Raw genomic sequence first — 7,965 nt, 5'->3', positions numbered from 1 at the left:
GGTTGGGGGGGGAGGGGTTCCAACCTCTGTGTTTTGATGAAAATAGCAGTCTTCTCATTCAAATGATTCCCAGTAAATAGAAGCCATTCCAGAAAAACCATGCTGTGACCCCAATGAAAAAGAGGAGGAAAGAAAGTCAGATGAAAAGAACAGAAACATAATTACTCTTGTTGATCTTTCCTTCCTATTTCATACACTACCTAGAACATCCAGCAAGAGAGAGCAGTTCACACCAGGAATAATAATGAACTTAACATTAAACTGACTATGGAGGGAAAGTGTGGACTTTTCTTTCCAGGAATTCAAAATTCAGAATACAGAAAACAACATGAAAGTGAATTTGTATGTGTGTGTGTATGTGTAGGGTTGTTTTTTTTTTTTTTTTGCCATGGCTATTCATTGTTTCATGATGTTGGTGACAATGCAATTGATTCCTGCCTGCCAAGAGCTTGTGCCGTTTCTGGGTTTTTCTTTTTAGACTTTAGTGCTTCATACCCTGCCCTAAATTTACAGCACTTACGCAGGCACTGAAGTTTGCACCTGGATGTCAGGGTATTTGATTTACTTAAGCAGTGTGTTTATTTGTTTTTGCATGAGGCGATGGACTCTACTCTCTGCCAGCTTCCTCTCAAGACAAAGCCCCGTCCATCCCTACCCCCACCCTCTAAGGCCATGGACCAGCCCCCACCTATATCTGACTTGAGGCCTCACAGACTCCCCCCCAGTGACTGCTCTGCACTGCCTCACAGCACACTGCAGACAGGCCCCTGAGGCCAGCCTTGCTTTCCCACCCGGCCCCTGTTCATCACTCTCATCTCACATGGGCTGGGGGCCCAGGGAGGGCCTGGCATTGTGTTAGGGACTCCAGATATCAGTCAGGAAAAAGGAGCCAGAGCTGGGAGCAGACAGAGGGCTGCTTAACGTTCTGTCCCTAAAGAGCCTGCACTCAGAGGCAGGAAGAAATTCTTCTGCTATCATCCTTGTCTTCCTTTCTCCCCTAATTAGGAGATGTAAGTTCAATTCTGTTGGGGTTTGTAGGGCACAGATGCAATCAAGGAGAAGGCAGACACGGGCGTTTTGCTCACCCTGCTCCCCGTGGGCCCCCACAAAGACCAGCTGGCATGCTCTCTGTAAGGGGTGGGGGCAACACACGTTGCACCCAATTATCCCATTATTTTGAAAGTCAGGTGCGGCCATGTATGTGGTGGTGTGCAGGGCAGAGGTGACATAAGCTAGTGAGGATTTGCATGTGTTGGCAACTTCTTTCCTCTGGGCCAACTCTCGGTGTTAAACACACACGCCCTGCAAAATAAGGGAGAATTGAGCTCATTAGTATAATTGTTTATAATAATCATGACAACAATTGCAACATGCTCTCCTTTGTAAGAGAAAATGACACTCCTGACCCCCAGTAGAACCGAAACTCAGGGAAGCTTTGCTGGGCTCAGATGCATCTGGAGGGTTCCTCCTGCCGCAGGCAGGGGCTTTGGGTCGCCAGCTGGTTCAGTGCAAAGAAGAGGGATGAGACCCAGCGCCTCTCATTTCCTGGCATTTGAAATATGAACTCCCCCACTTTCATCACTTTCTCCTTTAGAAGAGGACAAAACTAAAGAAAATGGATGTCAGATAAACCTAAGTTCAAATTCTGACCATCCCACATCCTACCCGGGTGACCTTGGAACTAATCGCTTGACTTTCTGCTCATCGGTCTCTGCATCTGTGAAATGGGGTGATAATACTCACCACGTAAGATTAGACTGGTGAGGACTCGGCATCATATAGGTCTACCATCAAACACTATGATTGAAACAGGGTGGGCACCAAATTTTAGCGCTTACCATTATAGTATGATAATAATAAGCAAGTGAAGGGGAGGTATCAGTCTTCTAAACGAAGAAACCTGGACAAAACGACGGCTTCTTATCGGTTCTGACCTGAAAGGAATACACTGTACTGGTTTTGTCCTGTCTTACTCCACTCCCACCCCCACGAGGCCCTGGGTGGGCCTGCCCATGAGACCCTGGATCCTCAGAAAGCCAGCAGCCCGTCTCCAGCTGAAGCCCTGAGAGCAACTGTCATCTGAACCTGGTAGGGTTATCGAAGCCAGGTTCATGCATATGAGGCTTCCCGGCTGGTGAGGGTTGCAGACAGGGAAAGATCCCAAAAGTGCACCTTCATAATACATCTCAGGCGATGAGGGTCCATGCCATTCTAATCCCTGTCCAATTGAGGGGTGTTCTCCAAGGCATCTCAGCTACTCTCCCTCTTCTCTGCCTGCCTGGGAGGGTGTGGGTGTGTACGTGGAGTGCCTAGCCGTGAGTGCCAGCTCCAGCATTGATGTGTTTTATGATTCCATCTGGGAAGGTAACACACAGAATCTCTTTGGGCTTGTAGCATTTTCCAGTGGAGGCACGGGAGAGAAAGAGGAACCCCCAAGTGATGGGAAGATGATACAGCCACCCCTCAAGCAAAGGGGTATTTCTAATGAGCCCAGCTATTTTCCTTTGAAAGCTGAACAAGAGAATGAACTGAAGTTATAGCAGTCAAGACGTGGGCTTGGCACTGGAAGGAACCTCTAGATTTTGACAACCTCCACATGCTTTCCAATTCGCAGCCAATATCTTATTTAGTTCTTGTGAAGCAGAGTCTGCAAGGCAAAGCACGTTATTTCCACTCTATAGATGAGGAAACTGAGGCACTGAGCGATTTAACCACAGATTACATGTCCAAATGAGTAGTGTCTCCATTTTTGGAATCTTGTAGAAAAAAATTAAGGGAAGAAGGCCCTTTCTCAAACCCTCAGGGCCGGGGAACAGAGCAGCAGCAAAAGTCGTGAGCCTTCACTAGCCCTCACTGTTCAGACCTGAAGCCTAGCTTCGTCGAGGCTCCCTCCTACCCACTGCAGCCTCTTACCTTGCACATGCAGAACGCTTCCAAATGTTCCAGGGACCCGTTTAAGTAGGTTTAGGGCTGCAGTTAGCTGAGCCCCACAGAGAATATTCTCCTCCCAGAACAACATTCTGGATGGATGAAGAGAGGGGGGGAGTTAGGGAAAGGGGGCGAGGTATACAAGGACATAAGCTCCACTTGTGGGAGGTTTAGCGAGAAAGGAGCAAAATCCCACCTTGTTTGATTTGGAGACTTAACAGGCTTGCTACTGTTTAAAGTACACAGGAGAGTGGGATTTTTGAAGGGGCGAGAGGGAGGAGAGAGGAGAGACATCTTTATGAATGGTGCTGAGAATCCTGGAGCAGGTGCCCTGTTGCTGTGTGTCCTGGGCCCCTGGCCTCCTTGCCCAGGCTGAGGCCCTCCACTCTGGCATCCCAGCAGCCTCTCTTCCATTCATGGGACTTGGCCCACACACTCCTGTCTGGCCCATCAGACCAATCCCTTTGTTCCCAACAATGTGGGGGGTAGAGGAGGCTGCCACTTCTGCACTGAGGTTGCCCAACAGCGTCTGCCGGGAGAAGGTGAGATAGAATGGGAGACAGAAGGGCCCACCCACAAGGGGCAATCCCAGAGTCAGAGCAAGTGAACGATGACGTGCATTTTAGAGCAGAGATAGATCAAGTTGGTGGCGGCGTCTGTGGTCTCAGCTTTGAGGGCCAGATGCAAGCTGGCTAACAGAGCCTGCACTACCCAAAGATCATGCACTGATGCTGGCAAGCCCACCTGCCTCCAGACCACAGGCCCCGGAACATAGCCTCCCAAGCCCAGCCCCCATCCTGCTCCAGGCAGCTTAAATATATGCGTACACACACTCTCAGGCAGCATTCCCATGCGAAGCACTGATGGCTTGCCACCCCCCACCTCTGAAAGCAAGCAGACTTAATGCTGAAAGCCTGCCAAAGTGTGGCTGGCTTCCAGCACCAAAAATACCTCCTGTGATCCGAGGGGCTACCATACTGGAATCTATTTGTGGGACTGGAGCTGTTGCTGTAACAGAGAGAGGACTCCCCCTGGGGATCGGCTGGTTGCCCATTTGGGCCTATTCTCCCCAAAGTCTAAGGCTCGCTTCCAAGGGCCTGAGGAGGCCTGCATAGCCAGACTTGCCCTCTGCAGGAGAAATCTGAACTCATTTCTCCCAGGAAAAATTCAGCTCCATCCTAGGAGACGTTTGCCCTGTTCTCTCATACTTCTCTTATCCTCTTCCCCAAGTCATCCATCTAGTGACAAGCAAAGAAAAGGCCGGGGGCCCCAGGTAAAAATGCAACAGCCACAGATGACTTTGCAAGGGTGAGGTTCCAGGAGTACCATGGCTGGTGAAGGTGGGTGGGTTGAGGTGGAGAAGAACCCTGTTGAGTTTGTGAGGACTTTTCCAAAGATGATGATTTAGTACAAGACAAACATGTCTCCATCCATCCATCCACTTGATAAATATTTATTAAATACCCATAGACCAGCACAGGAGGGGGCTGTGGCCAGCCTTCCTGATGGAAATGGAGATGGACTGCAAGGGACTGGGATAGGTTTGGTGAGTCCCCAGGGACTGTGGGTTTGACATCAGCTAGATAGGATGAGTAAGAGGACATCAAAGGCCAGCTAGATACCAGAAAACTGAGTCCCAGAAAGACACAGACAGGCCTATAGGTAGGGAATCTGTTAGATTATTAATACGATTTCTTAAAATATGTGTGGAAGAGATAGTTATGTATTGTATATAATTCCATTATAGGAAAGAAATCAAATAAACTCTTTTAATAAATAATATTTGTGGAATAATTGAATGAATGAATGAATACCCAGTGATCAAAGGGATGAAGTTATTTGAGCATCTTTAAAGACCAAGGCTCATGTACTGGTATATAGCCATTGCCTCAGAGGACGTTATATCCAAATGCAAACCATGAACCTGAGTTGTTCTTTTTTTAGTCCCAAGATACATTTATAATTATGTGCTTAGCTAAGAAGATCCATATTTTCTCTAGCCTATAGAATGAAAAACATGAACAAATCTTTCCATGTAATGATATCATTGATTCTTTTTAACATTTTAAATTATATCTATTTTAACTCCCAGTCTGAAGATTAAAGGTAGAAACGCCCATCTTATAGATGAACAAACTGAGGCCCAGAGATGTTAAGCAAAGTTCATCCAGGGTACCTCCCAGTAGACCAGGTCAGCGTTTGTCCCCTTGTTATGCTGACTGCAAGCACTCCCATAATCTCACAGGACTCAGATCTCAGACCCTGTTCAGTGGCGATGTGGAAACTGGCTGACATTGTGTCACACTGCTTTCAATGTGTGCTCCTGCCTGACTTCTCTCTCTCTGTGTCTCCTTCTGTCTTTCTCTCCCTTTATTTAGGAAGGGAAGGGAAAGCCAGGGGTGAAGGATAGGAGGAATGGGGGAATCTGTCCCTCCTTGCTTTTTCTTCATTTAGGATTTATTTCTGAACCATGGGGTGGGAAGATGGTGTTAGATAATAGTGTAAATTTTCTTATAATCTTCCTAAGATGTGATTAGGGAAGAGATGTGACCTATACCAGGGTCACATGGCACTTGATTTAGAACCAGAAGCCCTAATTTTCAGCTTCTGGCTTTATCGATTAGAATTTCCAACTCTACCACTGGCTGTCTTAGTTGTAGCTGGTGAGACTGATACTCCATGTATCAAACAAATTGGGGAAATGTTGTTCCAAAATCTTTTAGCACCTTCTTCCAATCATCTTCCTTAATACATTGTGGTTTAGATGTGGTCCACCCAGAGATAAGAGGGTAGACTAGGCTGTCTGGGTGGGGAGACAAGCTCTACTTATAAAGAGAAATGAATAATAATATAGGGTAACTTATGATAATTGCATGGAAGGGCGCCAACAATAAATGCCAAAGGAAAGAACAATAAATGTTCAAAGGAAAGACCAAGTATGGATCAGAGCGTCAGCTTAGGCTCTTTGCGGCTGACACAACTAGGAATAACCAGTGAAAGTCACAGGGAGCGAAATTTCAGTTAAGTGCAATGAAGAAAGAATTTTTGCAGAATGAGCTAACTTCTGTAGATAAGGTAAAGCCTAGATTTCTCCCACTCCTGTATTGAATGGTCGATTGTGCAAGGTGATTGGTGAGTCTAAATTTCTTTTTCTAAGGTCCCTACTGCTCTGAGGATTTCATGCAACTTCCTTCAGGGTTTCCTGAGTCAATTTTTTTTTTTCCTGTTTTTACCACTGAAGACTGTGGCCACGAGAGGGCAGTCGAGGGAGTTTATCAGAATACTTGGACGTGTTGAGTCAACTCGGGAGTGCTCTAATCGCCAGCAGGGACTACGCAGATCTTCGAACTCGCTGGGGTCTGGCTTGCAGGCCCCTTTCGGAAAGCCGCGGTTCAGAGGCTGCGGAGATACGGAGAGCTCTTTAGGACGCGTCACCAATGGTCGTTCGTAAGGGTACAGGGACATGGCCATCAGGAATCCAGAAACCTCTCACTTTAGGCTATTACAATAACTTATCTTGCCGCCCCCTCTCTGATTCCCCTGCCAGGCAGGCTCCCTGGGTCTGGATACAGGAAGCTCCCCTCGGGTCCCCACCGCTTGCCAGAGGCCCAGGATCCCCAACAGAACTGGAAGCCTGAGATTTCGAGCAAGACTCATCTTTGCATTCTAAAAATAATAATTAATAAAACAACTTCAAACCTCATTTGACAGCCTGTTGGCTTTCTGCAATTCGCCAGCAGAAGAAATCTGCTCTCACCCGTTCTGAGACCCCCGTGTGGACCTCATCAGGCAAGGCGGGTTCCTCCCCGCTCGCCTCACACTCAAATTAAAGATGAAGAGGGAGGCTGAGGGAGGTGCGCGGTGACAGGTGAGGCTGAGGGTGGGGGAGCCCACGTCCCCACTGCCCTCACCCCCTCGGCTGCGGGTCCTGAGCTCCCCGTACCGGGACTCAGCCAGCTGGGCTCCCCAGGCCTCTACTCGAATCCCGGCAGGGTTGTCGTTGCCCCCTTGCCACTTAAGGTGTCTGGTGGGCCCGGGCTGAGCTGGGCGCAGGGTGGGCAGAGGGGCGGCCTCCCGATGCCCAACGTGCTTCTCCTTTGTTGACAGCTGAAGAACGAGGAAGTCGGGGCGGGAGCGGGGGTTGGGGGGGCAGGGGGCCGGCTGCGGCGGGCGGTGCCAGGGGAGGGGGTTAAAGCGCGCGGCCTCTATGATAATGAGCTGCCTGATAATATAGGGAGGGAGGCCGGCGCGCAGGGCTTCGCCGCCGCCGCCGCCGCCGCGGGAGCCGGAGCTGCCGGGCTGGAGCGGGAGGGCGGCTGGGCGCAGTTGCTGGGAACCTTTCAGCCCGGAGGGCGAGCGATCCAAAGGGTGCCCCTGCGAGCTGGGGAGCAGAGGCGAGCGCGAGCGCCGCGGACCTCCCAAGAGATCGAGACAGCCGGTTCCCGGAGGAAACGGGACTGTGAGCAAACCCGGAGCGAGAAGGGAAGGAAACGCCGGGATCGCTGATGTCAGAGGAGCCCGGAAAGTCGAGCTGGAAAAATCTGAAGACGGCCAGGGCGCTGCTGCTTCCCCAGGAGAGACACCGCTAGCCACCCCCACACGCCCCCTCGGTGCCTCTGGCTCGGATTCCCCCAGCGAGCCGGCGACAGCGCCCGGCGGCGCTGCTGCGGGGCGACAGGGGACGGAGGGGCGCGCGGACCGGAGACCGACCGGCCACTTCAGGAATACAGATAAGTGGCTGGTGGCTTGACGTGGATTTTAATGAATTTGGACTCCATGTGGATGTGGTCGCCCCCGTGATTTCGAGCTGCGGGCCACGAGAGAGGCAGCGCGCCGCCCTCGGCAGCCGGCGGCCGAGGCGGACCGACCAGGGACGCAAGGACAGACGGACATCGCCGAGCTGGGTAAGCGGCACTCGAGTCGCCGGCGCCCCCCCCCCCCCCTCCTCCCGCGTCCGCCTCTCCCGTGTCCCCGTCCCTGGCTCCCGGGCTCGGCTGCAGCGGGCGAGTCCCCGCTCGGGCTCGGCCACTTTCGAGG

At 50.8% G+C, this 7,965-nt stretch overlaps 1 protein-coding gene across 1 annotated transcript in view; it reads left to right on the top strand.

Moving 5' to 3' along the window:
• Positions 1–7,139: 7,139 nt before the first annotated feature.
• The window catches only part of PLXNA2 (plexin A2), a 219,098-nt gene continuing 218,272 nt past the window's right edge, over positions 7,140–7,965 (top strand). Inside the window, exon 1 of the mRNA XM_019666177.1 lies at positions 7,140–7,832. The gene's annotated coding sequence lies outside the window, so the exon portion shown is untranslated. The remainder of the gene's footprint in view (positions 7,833–7,965) is intronic.

This window comes from Hipposideros armiger, unplaced genomic scaffold, assembly GCF_001890085.2.
Source record: "Hipposideros armiger isolate ML-2016 unplaced genomic scaffold, ASM189008v1 scaffold_464, whole genome shotgun sequence".
NCBI lineage: Eukaryota > Metazoa > Chordata > Mammalia > Chiroptera > Hipposideridae > Hipposideros > Hipposideros armiger.
This window is presented reverse-complemented; position numbering and strand designations above follow the sequence as displayed.